Source organism: Cervus canadensis, chromosome 3 (assembly GCF_019320065.1).
Source record: "Cervus canadensis isolate Bull #8, Minnesota chromosome 3, ASM1932006v1, whole genome shotgun sequence".
Lineage (NCBI taxonomy): Eukaryota > Metazoa > Chordata > Mammalia > Artiodactyla > Cervidae > Cervus > Cervus canadensis.
This window is the reverse complement of record NC_057388.1, coordinates 26,606,864-26,626,905: the sequence shown is the minus strand read 5'-3', so window position 1 is coordinate 26,626,905 and position 20,042 is coordinate 26,606,864.

Genomic DNA, 20,042 nt, shown 5'->3' with positions numbered 1-20,042 from the left:
GTGAATCACTGCATTCTACATCAACTATGATGGTTTAGTTGCTAAGTCATGTCCAACTCTTGCAACCCCATGGACTGTAGTCCTCTGGGCTCTTCTGTCCATGGGATTTTCCAGGCATAAATACTGGAGTGGGTTGTCTTTTCCTTCGTCAGGGGATCTTCCCAACACAGGGCTCGAACAAACCTGTATCCCCTGCAGTGGCAGCCAGATTCTTTACCGCTGAGCCACCAGGGAAGCCCAATGCAGGATTTGGTTTGGTGGAATTTTGTTGAGGATTTTTACATCTATATTCACCAGTGATACTGGCCTGTAGTTTTCTTTTTTTTTGATATCTATCTGGTTTTGGTTTCAGGGTGATGGTGGCCTTATAGAATTAGTTTTGGAGTGTTTCTGCTTCTGCAAATTTTTGGGAGAGTTTGAACAGGACAGGTATTAACTCTTCTCTAAACATTTGCTAGAATTTGCCTATGAAACTATATGGCCCCGGTCTTTTGTTTGTTGGAGGGTTTCTTTTTATAAATATTTATTTATTTGGCTGCATTGGATCTTAGCTGTGGCATGCACATTTCGAGAGCTTCCATTGCAGAGCACAGTCTCCAGTTGTGATGCACAAGCTCAGTAGTTGCCACATGCAGGCTTGGTTACTCTGAAGCATATGGGATCCTAGTTACCTGACCAGGGATCGAACCTATGTCCCCTGCATTGCAAGGTGTAGTGTCCTTTAAGATAAAGGACATCTTATCTTAACCACTGGACCACCAGGGAAGTCCCTGTTGGAAGACTTTTGAACACAGTTTCAATTTCAGTGCTTATGATTGTTCTGTTCATATTTTCTATTTCTTCCTCGTTCACTCTTGGAAGCTTTTACTTTTCTAAGACTTTGTCCATCCCTTCCAGGTTGTCCATTTTTTTGGCATATAGTTGCTTGTTGTAGTCTCTTATGATCCTTTGTATTTCTATAGCGTCAGTTGTAACGTCTCCTTTTTCATTTCTAATTTTATTAGTTTGAGTCTTCTCCTCTTTTTTCTTAATGACTCTGACTAATGGTATATCTATTTTTTTTTATCTTCTCAAAGAACTAGCTTTTAGTTTTATTGATCTTTGCTATTGTTTTCTTCATTTCTTTTTCAATTTTTTCTGCTCTGACCTTTATTATTTCTTTCCTTCTACTAACTTTGAGGGGTTTTGGTTCTTCTTTTTTTTTAATTGCTTTAGGTATAAGGTTAGGTTGTTTATTTGGGATGTTTCTTGTTTCTTGAGGTAGGATTTTATTGTCATAAATTTCCCTGTTAGAAGTGCTTTTGCTGCATCCCCTATGTTTTGGGTCGTCATGTTTTTGTTATTTGTTTCTAGGTATTTTTTTTTTAATTTCCTCTTTGATTTTTTTCAGTGATCTCTTGGTTATTTAGGACTGTATTGTTTAGCCTTCATGTGTTTGTGTTTTTTACAGATTTTTCTCACTGTAATTGATATCTAGTCTCATAACATTGTGGTCAGAAAAGATGCTTGATAAGATTTCTATTTTCTTAAATTTCCCAAGGCTTGAAAATTAAAAACAAAATGAAAACAATATGAAAATAGAATAGAAATAGTCATTCTTAAATAGTCTTCCTTAGAAATAGTCATCTCTATTTAGAATGGAAATCTGACCATGCAGAATAGCCACTACTTTTCCCAACCATATAACCATGTGATTAAGTTGTGGCCAAGACAAATCAAGCAAAGGTCTTCTTGCGGAAATTCTAGGAAGTGCCTTAAAGGAGAGGGTATGCCCTTCTCTGTCCCTTCCTCCTGCTTGGAGGAGATGAATGTGATGACTACCACCCTAGCAGGCTTTAGGGATCCCAGGGTAATATATATAAACTGTGTGAGAACCAGAAAGATTAACACTGTGGAACTGCCACTCTACTCCTTCTGCACTTCAGGAAGTTTCTCATGTTCAGTTCAGTCGCTCAGTCGTGTCCGACTCTTTGTGACCCGATGAACCACAGCACGCCAGGCCTCACATCACCAACTCCTGGAGTTTACTCAAACTCATCTCCATCGAGTCGGTGATGCCATCCAACCATTTCATCCTCTTTCATCCCCTTCTTCTCCTGCCTTCAATCTTTCCCAGCATCAGGGTCTTTTCCAGTGAGTCAGCTCTTCGCATGAGGTGGCCAAAGTATTGGAGTTTCAGCTTCAGCATCAGTCTTTCCAATGAACACCCAGGACTGATCTCCTTTAGGATGGACTGGTTGGATCTCCTTGCAGTCCAAGGGACTCTCAAGAGTCTTCTCCAACACCACAGTTCAGAAGCATCAATTCTTCGGTGCTCAGCTTTCTTTATAGTCCAACTCTCACGTCCACACATGATTACTGGAAAAACCATAGCCTTGACTAGACAGACCTTTGTTGGCAATGTAATGTCTCTGCTTTTTAATATGCTATCTAGGTTGGTCATAACTTTCCTTCCAAGGAGTAAGTGTCTTTTAATTTCATGGCTGCAATCACCATCTGCAGTGATTTTGGAGCCCCCCAAAATAAAGTCTGCCACTGTTTCCACTGTTTCCCCATCATGTTCAGTTCAGTTCAGTCACTCAGTTGTGTCTGACTCTTTGCAACCCCATGAATGGCAGCACGCTAGGCCTCCCTGTCCATCACCAACTCCTGGAGTTTACTTAAACTCATGCCCCATCATGTTACTTGTAGCCAAATATCATCCTAATTGACATTATAGATATCTTTTGGTTTATCTAGCTTAAGTGTAGTTTTATATAAAAATCAATTTTCAGGCTAATCTCTATAAATTTTCATCAAGATTGCACACAGTGTATGACTTTGTTTCTTTTTGCAACATCTATGAAGAGTTACTTCCCTCTTTCTGATATGAAAAAGTACTGCAATGTGACTTACTTCTTTTAGAGTTTTCATTATTAATGTGTTACTGTTCAGTCACCCGGTCATGTCCGACTCTTTGTGACTTCATGGACTGCTACACACCAGACCTCCTGTCTCTCACCTTCTCCTGGAGTTTGCCCAAGTTCATGTCCATTGCATCATCGGTGATGCCATCCAGTCACCTCATCCTCTGACACCCTCTTCTCCTGCTTTCAATCTTTCCCAGCACCAGGGTCTTTTCCAGTGAGTCAGTTGTTTGCATCAGGTGACCAAAGTACTGGAGCTTCAGCATCAGTTCTTCCAGTGGATATTCAGGGTTGATTTTCTTTAAGATTGACTGGTTTGATCTTGTTGCTGTCCAATAGACCCTCAAAAGCCTTCTCCAGCACCACAGTTTGAAGGCATAAATTCTTTGGCACTCTGCCCTTTTCACAGTCCAGCTCTCGCAACCGTACATGACCACTCTTATGTTTGAGATAAAAGTTAAAATTATATAATCCACTGCAGAGTCCATTCAAATGTAAGCTCTGGGAAGCTAATTAGAAAAGGAAAAAAACAATAGAAATGAAGGTTTTTTTCTAAAAAAAAGAAATTTCTCTTGAGTATTCCACCTTTCATGTTCAAACTTACTCCTTAACATTGTGTTTGCTCCATTTTAGATATTTACCTTGATTTTACAAAATCTTCACATATATCTGTTTAACATTTATATGACTTTTAAGATTCTCAAACACATTAGACAAGGGAATTCATCAATTCTCTTGATATGACTATGAAGTAGGCAAATATTTTCCTCTTGATTTCAAAAGGTCTGGAGAGGTCAGACAACTTCCTTACAGGAACTAGGTAGAGTCAGGGCTGGCCCTTGGCTGCCATGATCATCTATTAAAACAGCAATCTTTTTAGTATTTCTCGTGATTCAGAATCAGGAATCAAACAGGGCACTGCAGGCATGCTAAGTCTTTGTTCCGCATGATGTCTACTGGGGCCCAAAAACCTAAACTGATTTTTTAGCTCACATATCTGCTGCTTCCACTAGAATGGCTCAAGTGCTTTAGAGCTGACTGGAGCATTTCAGCTGGGGTTATTTGCCTAGGGCCTCAGTTCTTGGTGTCAGCTGAATGAACTTGTATGTAATTTTATCAGGGTGGTTGGAGTTATTATATGATGGCTTAGCACCCACAAACCACAAAAGCAGAAGCTACCAGGTACCTTCAAGGCTTAGGCCTGAAACTGGCAATTATCACTTCTATCATGCTCTTTTAGTTTCAGCAAGCTGCAGGTCCAGTCCAGATGTAAGGGATCAGGGCTCTACAAGTGTGTGAATCGGAGGAGATGTTTTGTCAGGAGCCACTGCTGTGTTTGCTGGGTAAAATACAAGATACTTAATTAACTTTGAATTTCAGATGACAGAAATTGTTTTAGTATAAATATGTCTCATGCAAGTGGAAAAAAAAAAGTGTGTCTCATGCAAAACACACAAAATATGTGTCTTTCACCTATTCTAAAACATTATCCGTTGTTCATCTGAAATTAAAATTTAACCATGTATGCTGAATTTTTGTTGGCTAAATCTCCTAATCCTAGAATCTATCAATGTAATAACAGACCATCAGTGAATATAGACTGATATCTCTGTAAACTTTCTAGGGGCACATGTGTAATGTGTAGTTTAATATTAAGAGACCATTTGCCAGCCCTACCTGTATCTCCTAGTTCATGCAGTGTGTATATAGGTACTTAGCTCCATTTCTGAATTTGATTAAAGTGTCCATGGTAGTCAGATGAATTAATCAATGAAATGGGACTGAGCTACTGGGAAGAAAGGTGTTTCATTCATAAAAATATAAACTAGAAAGATAATATCGGTTTCATACTTCCATTCTTCTGAAAAAATTTTTTAGGCCCACCAGGTATTCTTCTGGTGCTTCCTGTGTAGGTATTAAGTAGCATTGTAAGACAATGATATTTTTTGTTGTTGCTCTTTCATTCAAGGTGAGCGAGATTATGCAAAAGCAGTAACAAGATAACTGCAGGAGGCTTGCAGTTTTAAGAATCCCTTAAAAATTTTGTGTTAATTTAGTGCCTTATGGAGCTACTCAGGAAGACCTTCTAATCCAAAAAGTTCGTTTTTTATTATGCTTCTGATAAATCCTGAGTTAGAAATCTTGGTTTCAAAGATTTCCAGAAGAAACTAACTGATCTGCCAGTCATGTGATCTAACCAACACTGTTTAAATCACCAGGAGTCATTAGAAATCTTCACAGCTCTGTCAGGAGCCTATTCTCCATGTAAAGTCACATAGGTAGATGCCTTGAAAATTATGTGGGAGACTGTATACAATTTTCTCGCACTTGAGTAAATTTCAACAGTTATTTGGCATTTTTAAATTTAAAACATAATTGCCTCTCATTGGGTTAATGCTTATTTATCTAATATTTACCAATCACCTACCACACTTGACTCAGTTTTATAATCACATTTTCAAAAGAAAGACACAGTATTACATAAAAAGAATAAAGAAGGAGCTTCAGCCAGTGTAAAGTCTTTTCTAGGACAAAGCTATCCTTTCTAAATCTTCTGTTCTTACCACATCTCCTGTCCTTCCTGTTGTAAGTTGATATGTCTAGCTAGGCTTAATATTTAAGAATACTTAAGACTGGTTATTGAGCCTATCCATGGGAATGACCCATTATGTGCAGTATGAAAGTGAAAGTGAAGTCGCTCAGTCGTGTCTGACTCTTCGCGACCCCATGGACTGTAGCCTACCAGGTTCCACCGTCCATGGGATTTTCCAGGCAAGAATACTGGAGTGGGTTGCCATTTCCTTCTCCATGTGCAGTATAGTCTCCATAATAAACATGCATCAGGATTTGGGAATAAGAACATACTGCTGTGTAGTATTTGATTCTGAAGGAATTCTATGTGAATCTTTCTTAGCTTGATAAAGACATGCTCTCCCAAAGATATCATTGAAAACAATTTAAGGGCAATGATACAAGAGGCTATAGAACTTTTGATAGCAATAAGTTCTGAAAGATTTTTCCAATGAGAAAAATGTCACTCGAAGAAATTCAGGGACTTGTGCAAAATCATGACAACACTGACACCAGAAGGCAAGGCTTCCTCAACCAAATGCTCTTCGAATTCGAGCAAATTCTCCTGTCGCTACAACAGTATCTCCTCACTGAAACCAATACTCCTAAAAGTTCTTTTGTTTTAATGTCTACATGTTTTGTGCCTTCGTGGAAAATGTCTGAGAAACAGTCTGAAACCCTTTCGTTCATAACTTTCCATTCCTTGAAGGTACTCATCAAAAAGCTGAGGTTTCAAGTTTATGGGTTTAGTTGAAAGTTATAACCAAGCATGAGCATTCTTGGGACTTCATTGTAAACGTGTATTAATTTTTATTTAAAAAGGTCCTAATGATGATCATTTAGACTTTTCTCTTGCTATTAAATAAATTAACATATGTAGAAATGTATCAATAGATATTTCTGAGAAAGAGAGCTTAGTCTAAATTAATTAATAATTAATTTAACTTGCCTTGTGTGATATTTTTACTATTTAAGCAATTAATAAGATGTTATGATTATTATTAATATCCAGTTTTTCTACTTAAGAAATGAGATAATCAATTGTCTTCATTTTGTTCTCCTTGGATAAATAACTGATATATAAAAACATTTCTCATTTGAATTACTGTCTCCATTTGGTACAACTGGTAAGCCAGCTTTGCATGGAGGTAGAAATGTGAATTTTCATAGCTCATGAAATATGGACAATGGGCCACCAGTGACAGAACAAACACACAGTTTCAGAACTTATTTTGGATAGAAACTCATTCAATTCTCAGCTCTAATTAAGTGACTTTTATGTGACATAGCAGTTAAAATCAATTTGAGAGCTTCCTGGAATACATTTAGAGCAAGTATGCAGACATCTTCTAATTTAAAACCTGGAAAACTGACAAACTCCAGCAGATTGGGTCTCATAGGCATTGAAACTATGGGAACATGCCCAGTGAAAGGTAGATCTGTTTCTCGTTTTCTAGATTCTTAATGATTTATCCATGAATATGATCCAGTTATATGCTTATAGACTCTATTCTTAGTTGAATCTATTGGTTAAAATGAAGCTTTGGAATAACTGGGGATTTCAGTTAGCTGTTCTATCCACAGGTAGTGCATTGGTAAGGAATCCACCTGCCAATGCAGGAGATGTGAGTTCGATCCCTGGGTAAAGAAAATCCCCTGGAGGAGGAAATGGTGACCCACTCCAGTATTCTTGCCTGGGAAATCCCATGGACAGAGGAGCCTGTCTGCTTCTGTAGTCCTGGTGGGCTACAGTCCATAGGTTTGCCGAGCCAGACATGACTGAGTACATTGGCACATTCTATCCTTACTTCTTTAATTAAAAATCTAATTTGTCTTGATTATAGCCATATTTGCTAAGCGTTTTACAAAATGAAGAAAATAGAGGACAAATCAGCATATGTTGGCACATTTTAGAAACTTAAAATTATTTAACCACAAGATAATTTTTTTTTTGAAAAACTAGATTTCAGCAATAATTACTTCAAGGAATTAATTTATCCACTTAATATAAATGTATTTTTTAGAGTAATGGCCTTATTTCTTCACATGCTTTTCAAATGTACGCCTTTTGTTTGACTAAAGGAAAGGAAATATCATTAGGCATAATTTTGAACTATATCCCAGTTCAAATAGCATTCTCCAAAGCTCTGTTTTGTTTATCAAGAGTATTTCATTGAACACAGACCTGAAGAGGTGCTCATGTAAAAAGTTTCTGTGATGAAATGCATTTGGGAACTGCCACATAACACACTAAAATGAAGGGAATTATCAGTATAAACTAGATTTGAACTCTTAACAATTTCCCAGGTAATGCTAATGCTGCATAATGCTTATGCAGCTGGTGCAGGGTCTATACTTGGAGGAACATTATTTGCAAGCTTCCCTTTCAGAAAGGTGCTAGACTCCTAGAAGCTCCATGCAAATACATACCAGTTAAGTAGGTTAAGTTGAGCAGCCCTGGTCAAGTGTGGAGGTGGCTGGTCAGAAACAGAGGCTGCTGGCCCCCTGTGCCATACAGTTGTTCTCTACAGAATCAGGCCTCATTATTTCTAACATGCTGGAGGAAGATCTGGTCTTCTCCGTCCATAAATCCTGAGTGCCGAAATAGAACTGGGAGCAAGATTTCCCTTATGCATGGCCATAGCTTCAAGGCTTGCATGCCAGTCTCTCATAAACCAGGGGAGGGGCAAGTTGTTTTCCAGTAATAAATTCTGAGGTGGAAAAATTGGGTTAGAGGCCAGATTTTCTTCATGCATTCATCTGTTGGCTGCCCGCTCCTGACCATGTCTCACAGCCATAGGCTTTAGTCTCTTGCTTAATTCTACTAAATGACGCATCTCAAGGTAGCTCAATACTTGGACATAGGAGTGTGCATACCACAAACATTAAAGGAATGAATGGAATCCAGTTATACAGAAAATAGGAAGAATATTAAGGGGCATATGATGAAAAGTTAAAAGCAAGTTCAAACCCACAGTTTTATTCCTTCACTATGAAATTAAAATTGCAAAGAAATTAATCTGATGGAGTTGCTTCCAGGGCAATCAGCAACCAGCTGACCCTGTAATCTGAGAAACATGTGATAATTCAGCTCATAGGTTAAAGATACTGTTTCTCCAAAGGCAGCTGTCTCCTCCAGAGATCAAGCATTAAATGCATGATTTTCACTTACTGTTCACATTTAAGATATTATTCAAATAGAATATAGAATTTTCTATGCAGTTGTGTTGATCATTCAAGCAGATGTGTTTCACATAACCAATATGTCCTATAGAATATGAATTAACCAGAAAGGTTGAACAGTTGTCTTTCTGCACATAGGGTATGTAATGTAATTTTCTGAGGCTTTTGGTGTCACTCTTGCCCTCTCTTGCCAATTTTTTATGCTAATCATCCTTCAGTGTTCTTGACAGCAGCATTACCATTATAATCTCAGAGAGTATGTATTGAAATGGTATAAATTGGTCAAAGAGTAGAGCATAGTGCCCACCCCTTGGGTCTGGAGAGTGGTATCAGAGGTAAGGGTTGATTTGATTGATTCATTGTGAGTAGGACTCTCAGAGAGTTGACTTTTGTATTAATATTTATAGAACTATATACAAATGCCCATTTTACTATATAAAAATTTAGTAAGTTTGTTGAATTATGATTTTTTTTCTTCCTGATTTTTATGTACTTTTTTTTTCTTGACTTACTAACAGTGGCTAAAACCTCAAATACAATATAGCATAGATGTTGCAGAAGTAGACATTACTGCCTTTTCCTTGATCCTAGTGTGGGAGAGGGTGAATAATTTAGGCGTTCCTGAATAAGTTTAATATTAGCTTTGGCTTTTGGTTAGAGACATTTTTTTAGATTGTGAAATCTCTCTACTATTCTTAGTTTATGATGTGTTGCTAAACATTTTTATGCATCCATTAAATTTGTAATATGGGATTTTTCCTTTTTCCTGTTAATTTTGTGAATTAAATTTTTTATTTTCAAATAGTAAGCCAACCTTGCAATCCTGGAATAAACACAACTTGGGTTTATCATCCCTTTCATGTATTGTTTAATTTGATATGGTAATGTTTTGTTGAGTATATTTAGGTAAATATTGTATTTTTTTATATTAATGAGGGGTATCTTTTCATATTTTTAAATGCTTTTCTGTGATTTTATTGAAGTAAACTTTACATATGGTGATGTCCATAGATTTAGATAAAATTAAATGAATTTTTATGTATGCTTGTACCTGTGTAGCCCACACTCCAATAAAGAAATAGAACATTTCTATAACTCTATAAAATTTACTTATGCCCCCTACTACCCAATTTCAACTCCCTATAGATTACCCTGCCATAATCAATTTTTGTTAAGCTAAAGGCATTCTGCCTTTTCTTGATCTTATAGATAATACAGCATTCTTATATATCTGGCTTCTTTTGCCCAACACATAGTTTTTGATATTTATCTATGTTGTTGCATACATCAGTAATTCATTCATTTTTATTACTGAGTAGTAGTTTATTGAATGAATATTTTTAAGTCTTTTATCCTGATGGACATTTGTATTGTTTTCAGTTTGGCACTATTATAAATAAAGGAGATAAACATTTTTATGTAACTCTTCCATGAATAAATTGCTTCCTTTATTGGAATAAATACCTAGGAGAGAATTTATGAATCACAGAGTTGGTATATGTTTAATTTCATAAGAAAATATCAAGTGGGACTAATAGAATTGAAGGCCATAGAAATTAAAAGACTCTAATGAAAGTCATCCCATCACCTGGTAAACGTGTATTAAACAGGAAGGGTTGGAAAATATAGCTCATGGACTAAACCTAATATTCTACCTACTTTTCTGTGGCCTGTACCTACTTTTGTGTGGCCTATAAGTGAAGAATTAAAATATAAAATGTAAAAGGACTGTTAGCTCTTTGGCAATAACAGTTGTTTAGTTTTGCTTCTTGAGACCCAAAGGCATAAGCATTTAACATTTGGCTCTTAGAGAAAAAATTCTCTGACCAGTGGGCATAGCTGCAGTAGTAATACAAAGACTATTATTTTTTAAATTCTAAGAATGATACTTTAGATTGTCCAAAGTAAAGAATACAATTTTGAATCAAAGAAAAAATGATTGCATCTCAGATACATTGATCCATAAATAATAAATGAAAAATTGTATACAAAGATAAACTAGATGGTCTACCATCAATAACTATACTGGAATTATTAACCATTAAGAAAAATTAAACACAGAAGATGACAAAGAAATAACAGTGATTAAAAAGAGGAGAGTGATACAGAAAGACCACACCCAACTAGAAATGCTGTCTCCAGAGCCACACTGGCCAAAAAATAAATAAATAAATGAGAATTTAGACCAATTATGATGGTGATGAAGTGGAGGAGAAAGGAGATGAGTACTCCTCAGAATAATCAGGATTTCAAGATGAGAAACCACCCAAGTAATATGAACAGGGCAGTCACCAGGTTAAAGTCATGACAAGGGCAACTGCAGCTCTACTGTACTGATCATTTGTATATAAACACACTAATCATCTTTTTAAAATCCCCAAATGTATAGATTCAATAGATAAAAGATGTCCAGTAATCATAAGTGAATTTAGTCATTGGGAAAAACCTCATGAAGCAAGCAGAGCAGGGTTGGAAGTATCTATATAAACAGGAGCATATAATATCTTTACTAGATTGAACTGAGATTATTCATAACTCAGTACATAACTCATACTGATAAAATGTTAGTAATTTTAACAAGGTACTTACTGTAATATACTTTGTTGTTTGGTCACTAAGTTGTGTCCAACTCTTTGTGACCCCATGGACTGCAGCACACCAGGCTTCCCTGTCTTTCACTATCTCCTACAATTTGCTCAGATTCATGTCCACTGAGTCAGTGATATTATCTAGCCTTCTCATTTTCTGCTGTCCCCTTCTCCTTTTACCTTCAGTCTTTACCAGCATCAGGGTTTTTTCCGGTGAACTGACTCTTCCCATCAAGTGGCCAAAGGATTGGGGCTTCAGGTTTAGCAACTGTCCTTGTAGTAAATATTCAGGACTGATCTCCTTTAGGATGGACTGGTTTGATCTCCTTGCAGTCCAAGGGATTCTCAAGAGTCTTCTCCAACACCACTGTTCAAAAGCATCAATTCTTGGGTGCTCAACCTTCTTTATGGTCCAACTCTCACATCCATACATGGTACTGGGAAAACCATAGCTTTGACTATATTGACTTTTATTGGAAACTGATGTCTCTGTTTTTTTAATATGCTACTTAGGTTTGCTCATAGCTTTTCTTCCAAGGAGCAAGCCTCTTTTAATTTCATGGGTGCAGTCACCATCCATAGTGATTCTGGAGCCCAAGAAAATCAAATCTGTCATTGTTCCCACTTCCCCCACCCCATCTATTTGCCATGAAGTGTTGAGACCAGATGCCACGATCTTAGTTTTGGTTTTGGTTTTGTTTGTTTGTTTGTTTTCATTTATTTTTATTAGTTGGAGGCTAATTACTTTACAATATTGTAGTGGTTTTTGCCATACATTGACATGAATCAGCCATGGATTTACATGTGTTCCCCATCCCAATCCCCCCGCCCGCCTTCCTCTCCATCCCATCCCTCTGGGTCTTCCCAGTGCACCAGCCCTGAGCACTTGTCTCATGCATCCAACCTGGGCTGGTGGTCTGTTCTTAGTTTTTTTAATGTTGAGTTTTAAGGCACCTTTTTCACTCTCCTCTTTTACCGTCCTCAAGAGGCTCTTTAGTTTCTTTTCACTTTCTGCTATTAGAGTGGTATCATCTGCATATCTGAGATTTTTGATACTTCTTGATCTTGATTCTAGCTTGTGATTCATCCAGTCCAGCATTTTGCATGATGTACTCTGCATGGAAGTTAAATAAGCAGGGTGACAATATATAGTCTTGACATGTTCCTTTCCCAGTTTTGAACCAGTCCGTTGTTCTACATCCAATTCTAACTGTTGCTTCTTGACCTGCATACAGGTTTCTCAGGAGACAGGTAAGGTGTTCTGGTATTCCCATCTCTTTAAGAATTTTCCAGTTTGTTGTGATCCACACAGTCAAAGGCTTTAGCATAGTCAATGAAGCAGAAGTAGATGTTTATCTGGAATTCCCTTGCTTTCTCTATGATCCAAGGCAATTTGATCCCTGGCTCCTCTGCCTTTTCTAAAATGTCTTAATGAACTGGGTAACCGTGGTGGTGTACTCACTCAACTAGAGCCAGACATCCTGGAGTGTGAATTCTAGTGGGCTTTAGGAAGCATTCCTATGAACAAAGCCAACAGAGGTGATGGCATTCCAGCTGATCTATTTAAAATCCTAAAAGATGCTGTTCTTAAAGTGTTGCACTTAATATATGAGCAAATTTGGAAAACTCACCAGTGACCACAGGGACTGGAAAAGGTCAGTTTGTTTTCCAATCCCCAAAAAGGATATTGCCAAAGAATTTTCAAACTACTGTCCAATTGTACTCATTGACATGCTAGTAAGGTTACGTTCAAAATCCTTTAAGCTAGGCTTCAGCAGTATGTGAACTGAGAACTTCCATAACTTCCATATAATTTTCATGATCATGGGAAACAGTGTGGGGAATGGTCATTAACAGGAGAAAAAGTACAACAGGCAGAAATCTCAATACATATCTTAAGAATAATTTGATTGTTCAAGAAAGGAAAAAAATCCTCATCTGTTAAGCAGAAAACAATGGAAATGACTTTTCTAAAAGATAAAAAGGAACTTGAAGTTGTGTCATCTGTTGTTATAAAAATAACTTCTTACTTGGGAATCCTTATATAGGTTAATAAGAAAATCTCAACATTTTAAATGCATAAAAAAAGATGGAAGAATATTACAGAGAGTCAAGCATATGTTACAATTTCTCTGTACCTCTGATCCCTGCACTGAAGTATAAATGACTTTGAATTAGAGGACGTAACCTTGAGTAAGAATGGATTCTGGTCTTCATAGCTGTGACTGCTAAGATTCAGGCTTGAACTATGTTGTCCATTTGGTTTTCTGAAGCAAAAAAAGTGATTCACTTAATAGTCTGATACTCTCTATTAGGAAAACTTGGCACAAGCCATTTATAATACCTAAATAGCCACTGAGTTCTTAACTGACTCTACCTCTTGTTAATTTTAGAACTCAAGTACCAGCCATACAAATACCAAGATAACAGGAACTAAGATATCTACTCAGGAGCTAAGAGAACTGCTCAGGTTTTTCACCTTTTCCAGCTGTTGTTTCCCACTAGACTTCTTGGAGTTTTCCTTGTGCATTCAAAGGTCAAGCGAGGATTTGAGGAAAGTGTATACCCTGGGCTGGAAACTCATTGCCCCTAGTGCCTTCCTTCTTAGGATTTCCCCCTTCAATTTATAGCTCATATGGTAGCCCAAACTCTGTTCATTGACAACGCAACCTGATGAAACGGGAGGTTTCTGCTTGAATTATTCTTCCCCTGTGCCATATGAAGTGGGAAGTGCCTTTGGGGAAAAGGCAAATAAATATGGATCTGACCCAGTGGCCATTTATTCTTTCAAAAGTTGAAATATTCCATGATGCTGCCTGCCTTTGGACATTCTAAAGTGCCTTCAACTTGGTTAATATATTATTTTATAATAATTATTTGTAGAAGAGTTAGCCTTATACAAGCTATTTATCTTTATCACATTCCAAACTCATTTTTTCTCCAGTGGCATCTCTCCATAGCATTCCAGCATTGAAAGTTCCTTTGGATTTGAATCCAGATGAATTTTTGTTCCCTATCATGGTTAGCTTCATCTTTTTGCTGTGATTTCAAAAAGATTTTCCCTTTATACTCAAGTAAACTGACTCAGTGTCTCTTGGCATGTATTGCCACATACCAGTTCATTCATTCTGCCAATATTTATCACCTATTAGTGCCAGCTCTTAAAAAGATTGTCAGGGATACAGCAGTGAACAAAACAATACATTTTTATTAATATTATAATAGGAGACCTATTTTATAGTTAGAAGAAAGAAAACTAAACAAAAAAGTTTAAATGATCTTAGAAATAATAAGGTACAAGGGTTATAACTGCTATGGGGAAAACAAAGTGGAGAAGGATATTTTAGAATATGTTTTAGTGGGGTTTTTTTACTTCCTTTCTTACTGTCACTATCACTTTATAAATATACCATAACTGATGATAATTCAAAGTAGCATACCAGTTCCCTCCTTATGTTTATCTAGAAGAATCATATTTTATCAGTGGCATTAAATATATCACTCACTTCTGTGGTGTTGGGTTTTTATGGAGGTTTTTTTAAGTAATATAATATCCTTCCATAAAAATTATCCCATGACTTTTAGGAAAGTTGACATTTCATATTTTATATTCTTCAGTCTATGCATGAATATTCATCAGTTTTTCTTCAAGAATCCCCATGCTTGAATCTACATTTTTTTACTGTGCTAAAAAAAGTCAGCCTTTTTAGAAAAACAAATAGGGTGGTTTTGTTCACTTACAGTGAAACAAAGTGGAATATAAAACCAAGTAGAAACAACTTCTTCCAAAGTTACCAGGACCCACTGATGCATGAATTATATTGGTCCGATAGCATGCTAAAAGAATGCCATGAAGAAACTTTCCTTGGCTTTGGAATAGACTACATGCTTACACATGTGTGTATATATGCATATGTGTGTGATATTAGCACATTTCCCAACAATTTGGCTTTCTTTTTGCTTTATGTTAAAAGTTAGTACTGATATATACATGAAACTAATTTTACATAGTGACAAGGAAGATTATCTTATTCTTAGTGATGAACAGTATATAAGTTGCTGTAGTTTTCATTTTTTAGTCTTAAATTAGCCTCTCCTATCTGCCTCATATAATCTCTGTTCAACAATTCTTCATTTTAAAATAGAGAAAGGTTAAACTAGAGAGAGGTTCCCTTGAAATCAAGTATTATATCTGGGACTCCTATGTAGGCTGCTGATTGCTCCCTTGCTGATTCTTCCTCTGCCTATCCTTCTCTTGCATTTTCCCTGCCTCCTCCTCCTCTTGCCTTTTCTATCTCTGGACAAGGAAAAGTCAAAGTTCTGTCACCTTGCACTGACTCTCAGGCTGCGTCCACAGTATACTAGAAACAGCTCAGTCAGTTTAGCCAAACATCTGGTCAGTTCAGTCACACCGTGAGTTTAAAAGCTGTCTGTTCTAAATCTGTTGATTGGTTACATAAGATGAAGTTGTAAAAGTGATAACACAGAATAGATATAAACAGTTTGACTCAGTCTGAGCTTGAGCCAGTTAGGGGCACAGACCTGTTAGACCAGTGAGCCAGTCCCAGTCTCTCGTTCATTGTCCTCTTTCAGTGTTTCCTGATTTACCTCTGCCACGGTGCCCTGAGGCTCAGGGGGACTCTGTAATCCCATTCTTTTCATTTATTTGTCTCAGTTTCAAAAAGTGATGGGTGAACGTAAGAATGCAGGGTCTTCTGAACTTCAGAATCACAGTATTATGGAACAAAAAGGCAGGAGTAGAAGCTGGTGTTTATCCTATCCATTTCCAAAGTTCGGTCAGTGAATTTCTAGCATTTTCCTGGAGTTGTCTCAGAAGCTAATAGGTTTGTGTGCGCGTTCAAGGTGGGTGGGAGTAGGAGGTGGTAGGTATGACTTAAAGGATGCTTAATGGATTGTATTTTCTACCTCTCCTGGGGGCACAAAGGCCCACTCCCATGCACACATAGAAACATAGACCCAGTTCATGCACTGGTTTTATCTAGCATAGTTCCATAAGGGATTATTTTTGAGAACATTTCTTCTAAGAAAATATTTTAGCCCCAATGATTTAGTTCAGATCTGTCATTTTACAGACAGTGATAGTCACAGGGCTGTGACTGTCCCAGGGTCATGCTGCTATTTAAAGTTCTTTCTATACCTTCCAACACTGAAGAAAAGCTTGCTCACTCAGTAATTGAATTGAATCATAAGAACTTTCTGGGGCACAGATCTCTATATAAATAGGAAAACTAAAGAAAAGACAAAGTTATTCATTTAAGTAATGTGCTCACTGCAGAGGCAGAAATTGCTCTTGTTACCTGTTCAGCTTCCATCACATACTCACTTCATTAGGTCTAAATACTCACTCATTGATTCATTACAAAAAGTTGATCATGTATATACCATGCATCTGATGTTGAAGTCATGAATATGAGAGAAAAAATAATATAATCTCTACCTTTATAAAGCTTACATTTTACTGATAAACTGATACATAAAATTATCTGTATATGTACTTGAAGGCATACATGTTTTTAATTTTAGCAATTATAAAAAATAGCTACTGTTCTTTGAAAGTTAGGTTTTATATCAATTATATAAGATGTATAAGATATACATACTTATATTCTATAAGATAGTTAATATTTCCATTTTACAGGCACTTAGAGGGTCGTGTACATGTGTGCTATTATGCTGCAGTGGTGTCCGACTCTCGGTGGCCCCATGGACTATAGCTTGACAGGCCTCTCTGTCCATGGGATTTCCCAGTCAGGAATACTGGAGTGGATGACAATGCCCTCCTTCAGGGGATTTACCGGACCTAGGGATCGAACCTGTGTCTCTCATGTCTCCTGCGTTGGCAGGTGGGTTCTTTACCACTAGCACCACTCAGGAAACCCCACTAAATAACGCATCTAAGACTATACAACTAACTGAATGCTTAATCTAGGAGTGAAATTCAGATTGGTCCATTTCCAAACTCTTAGCTAGGTGTTAGGAACTTCCTGTCTATAAGAATCACTAATAAAAGTTTTATAAGGAGAACCTTTTGGTTTTTAATTGACACATTTGGGAAGGTAAGGGGAAAGCATAAATGGATGTAGTGTTATGTCTGAGTTTGAACATTTAAAAAGGCAATAGGAATGTTAGAAACATAACATTTTACCTATTCCATATTTTTACCAGCAAATTATGCCTTAAAAAGCAAAGTCCTCAATAATAACCAAATGTCTTTCAAGTGGGCCAAAGTATGTAACATATATAAATCTATACTGAACCAATGAGACAACCCTGGAATTTCAGCTTCTGGAAATTAAATACTAATGACACAGCTTTGCTCCACAGATGTATTAAATCCTCTTGAAGTGCTCCACACATTTGCAAACTGTAGCTAAATCATGGCTCTTTGAACACATTAACACTTTTATTTTCTTTTGCTGTCAATTCTTGGTGTTCAGTATTAACAGGAAACAATTACGGATGATTAGTTAAGCCTATATCCCCAGGTACCTAAAATAACTCCTATGTCTATAAAGGGAAAGACTCTATAAGCAACTAGAAAGAAAAAAATAATTTAAAGGACTGATGAGAAGATTTTCTAGATTCCTTTTTTTTTTAAAAAACCATGATTTGAAAACAGCTTAATCTAACATTAAGATGACATTAATCTAGCCTCTAAATTTTGCTTTTGGAAGGATACAAGTCCATCTTTCATATAGCCTTAATATGTTTACTATGATAATTAGTACAATTTATGTCTTATAATTATACATTTTTGTTCATATGAAATAACATTTTTTATTATCAGTGGTATGATATTTAAATAGATCTCAATTATACAGTTGGTAATGCTTTATTTTATCAAATTAATATATTGTTGACTGTAGACAAATTATAATTTTATATATTCCTTTAAAAAAAGGCACTACTGGTTCAGCTATAATTCTGTATCCCTTAGCATTTTATATTATCCTTAAAAATATTTTGAATGTATTCAGACATGAATTTTTAATCATATATCACTCTTAGGCCCATATGAAGAAAAAATATAAGCAAAATAATTTGCTGATAGTATTGCTAAAGTTCTTCTCAATCAGAAGTATTTAATGCTTCTCAATCACTTTTTAACTCAGAATTATTAACATCCAGGTTTTTCTCCCAATATTGTCTTCTCTGAATTGAAGATCAATGGTGATTCAGCATCTCTTAAAATAATGGAATTTATTCTAAGCCAAACATCATACATTGTACCTATTTTAATTGTAGCACTTCCTTATCTTTCAAAAACATGTTAAATTTTTTCCAACATGTTGTTGGTATCTTGCTGTATTAGGCACTATAAAGTACTTCATCTCTACAAAAACTTACGGAATCGTAATTACTTCCTGTAATTGTAGTTGTAGTTCATATATGCTTCACTGATACAAACACCCTGTTCTATTTCAGTTTTCTTTATGGCTGAGTAATATTCAGTAGTATATGGACATACCATATAGCCTTGAGTCAGTATTCTGTGGATGGGCATTTGGGTTGATTCTGTATCTTGGCTATTATAAATACTGCTGCTGTGAACACTGGGATGAAGCTATCTTTTCAAATTAAAGTTTTCAGCCTTTTCAGATATATGTCCAGGAGTGAGGTTGCTGGATCATATGGTACCTCTAATTTCAGTTTATGAAAGCAACTTTCATACTGTTCTTCAAAGCGACTGTAGCAATTTACATTCCCACCAACAGTATAGGAAGGTTCTCTTTTCTCTACACCCTCTCTAGCATTTACATTTGTAGATTTTTGATTATGGCCATTCTGACTGCTGTGAGGTGATACAATGATACTACCTCATTGTAGGTTTGATTTGTATTTCTCTAATTAGCAACATTGAGCATCTTCTCTTAGGCCTGTTTGCCATCATAATGTCTTCACAGAAATGTCTATTAGGTCTCCTGCCCATTTTTTTTTAATTGAGTTTTTTTTTTTAATTTTTATATTGAGTTGTGTGAGTTGTTTTTATATTTTGGATATTAACCCCTTATTGGTCACACCATTTGCAAATATTTTTTCCTATTCAGTATATTGTCTTTTATTTGTTGATGGCTTTCTTTGTTTTGCAAAAGCTTTTACATTTATGTCCCATTTGCTTATTTTTGCTTTTATTTCTTTTACCTTGGGAGACTGATCTAAGAAAATACTGCTACAGTTTATGTCCAAAAATGTTTTGCCTCTCTTCTCTTCTGGGAGTTTTATGGTCTCATGTCGTACATTTAGGTCTTTAAACCATTTTGAGTTTATTTTTGTATATGGTATGAGGGAGTATACTAGTTTTTCATCGATTTACATGTAGCTGTCCTGCTTTTCATTCTACTTGCTGAATAGACTGTATTTTCTCTGCTGTATATTCTTGCCTCCTTTGTTGTAGATTAATTGGCCAATAGGTATATGGGTTTATTTCTGGGCTGTCTGTCCTGTTCCATTGATCTATATGTCTGTTTTTACTTTTTACAGTTTTGATAATTATAGCTTTGTAGTGTTGTCTGAAGTCTAGAAGGGTAATGCCTCAAGCTTTGTTCTTTTTCCTCGGGGTTGCTTTGGCATTTCTGGGTCTCTTGTGGTTCCATATAAATTTTAGGATTGTATGTTGTAGTTCTGTAAAAGAGCATGACAACAATTTTAAGTTGCCATAAGCTATTTCACTGGTGGATTTCAGATATACTATAAAGGGGGGGATGGAGACTATATCTTAGAATCAATGAAACAAGATAATGGAACTTTATATTTTAAGTAGACTATATCTGAA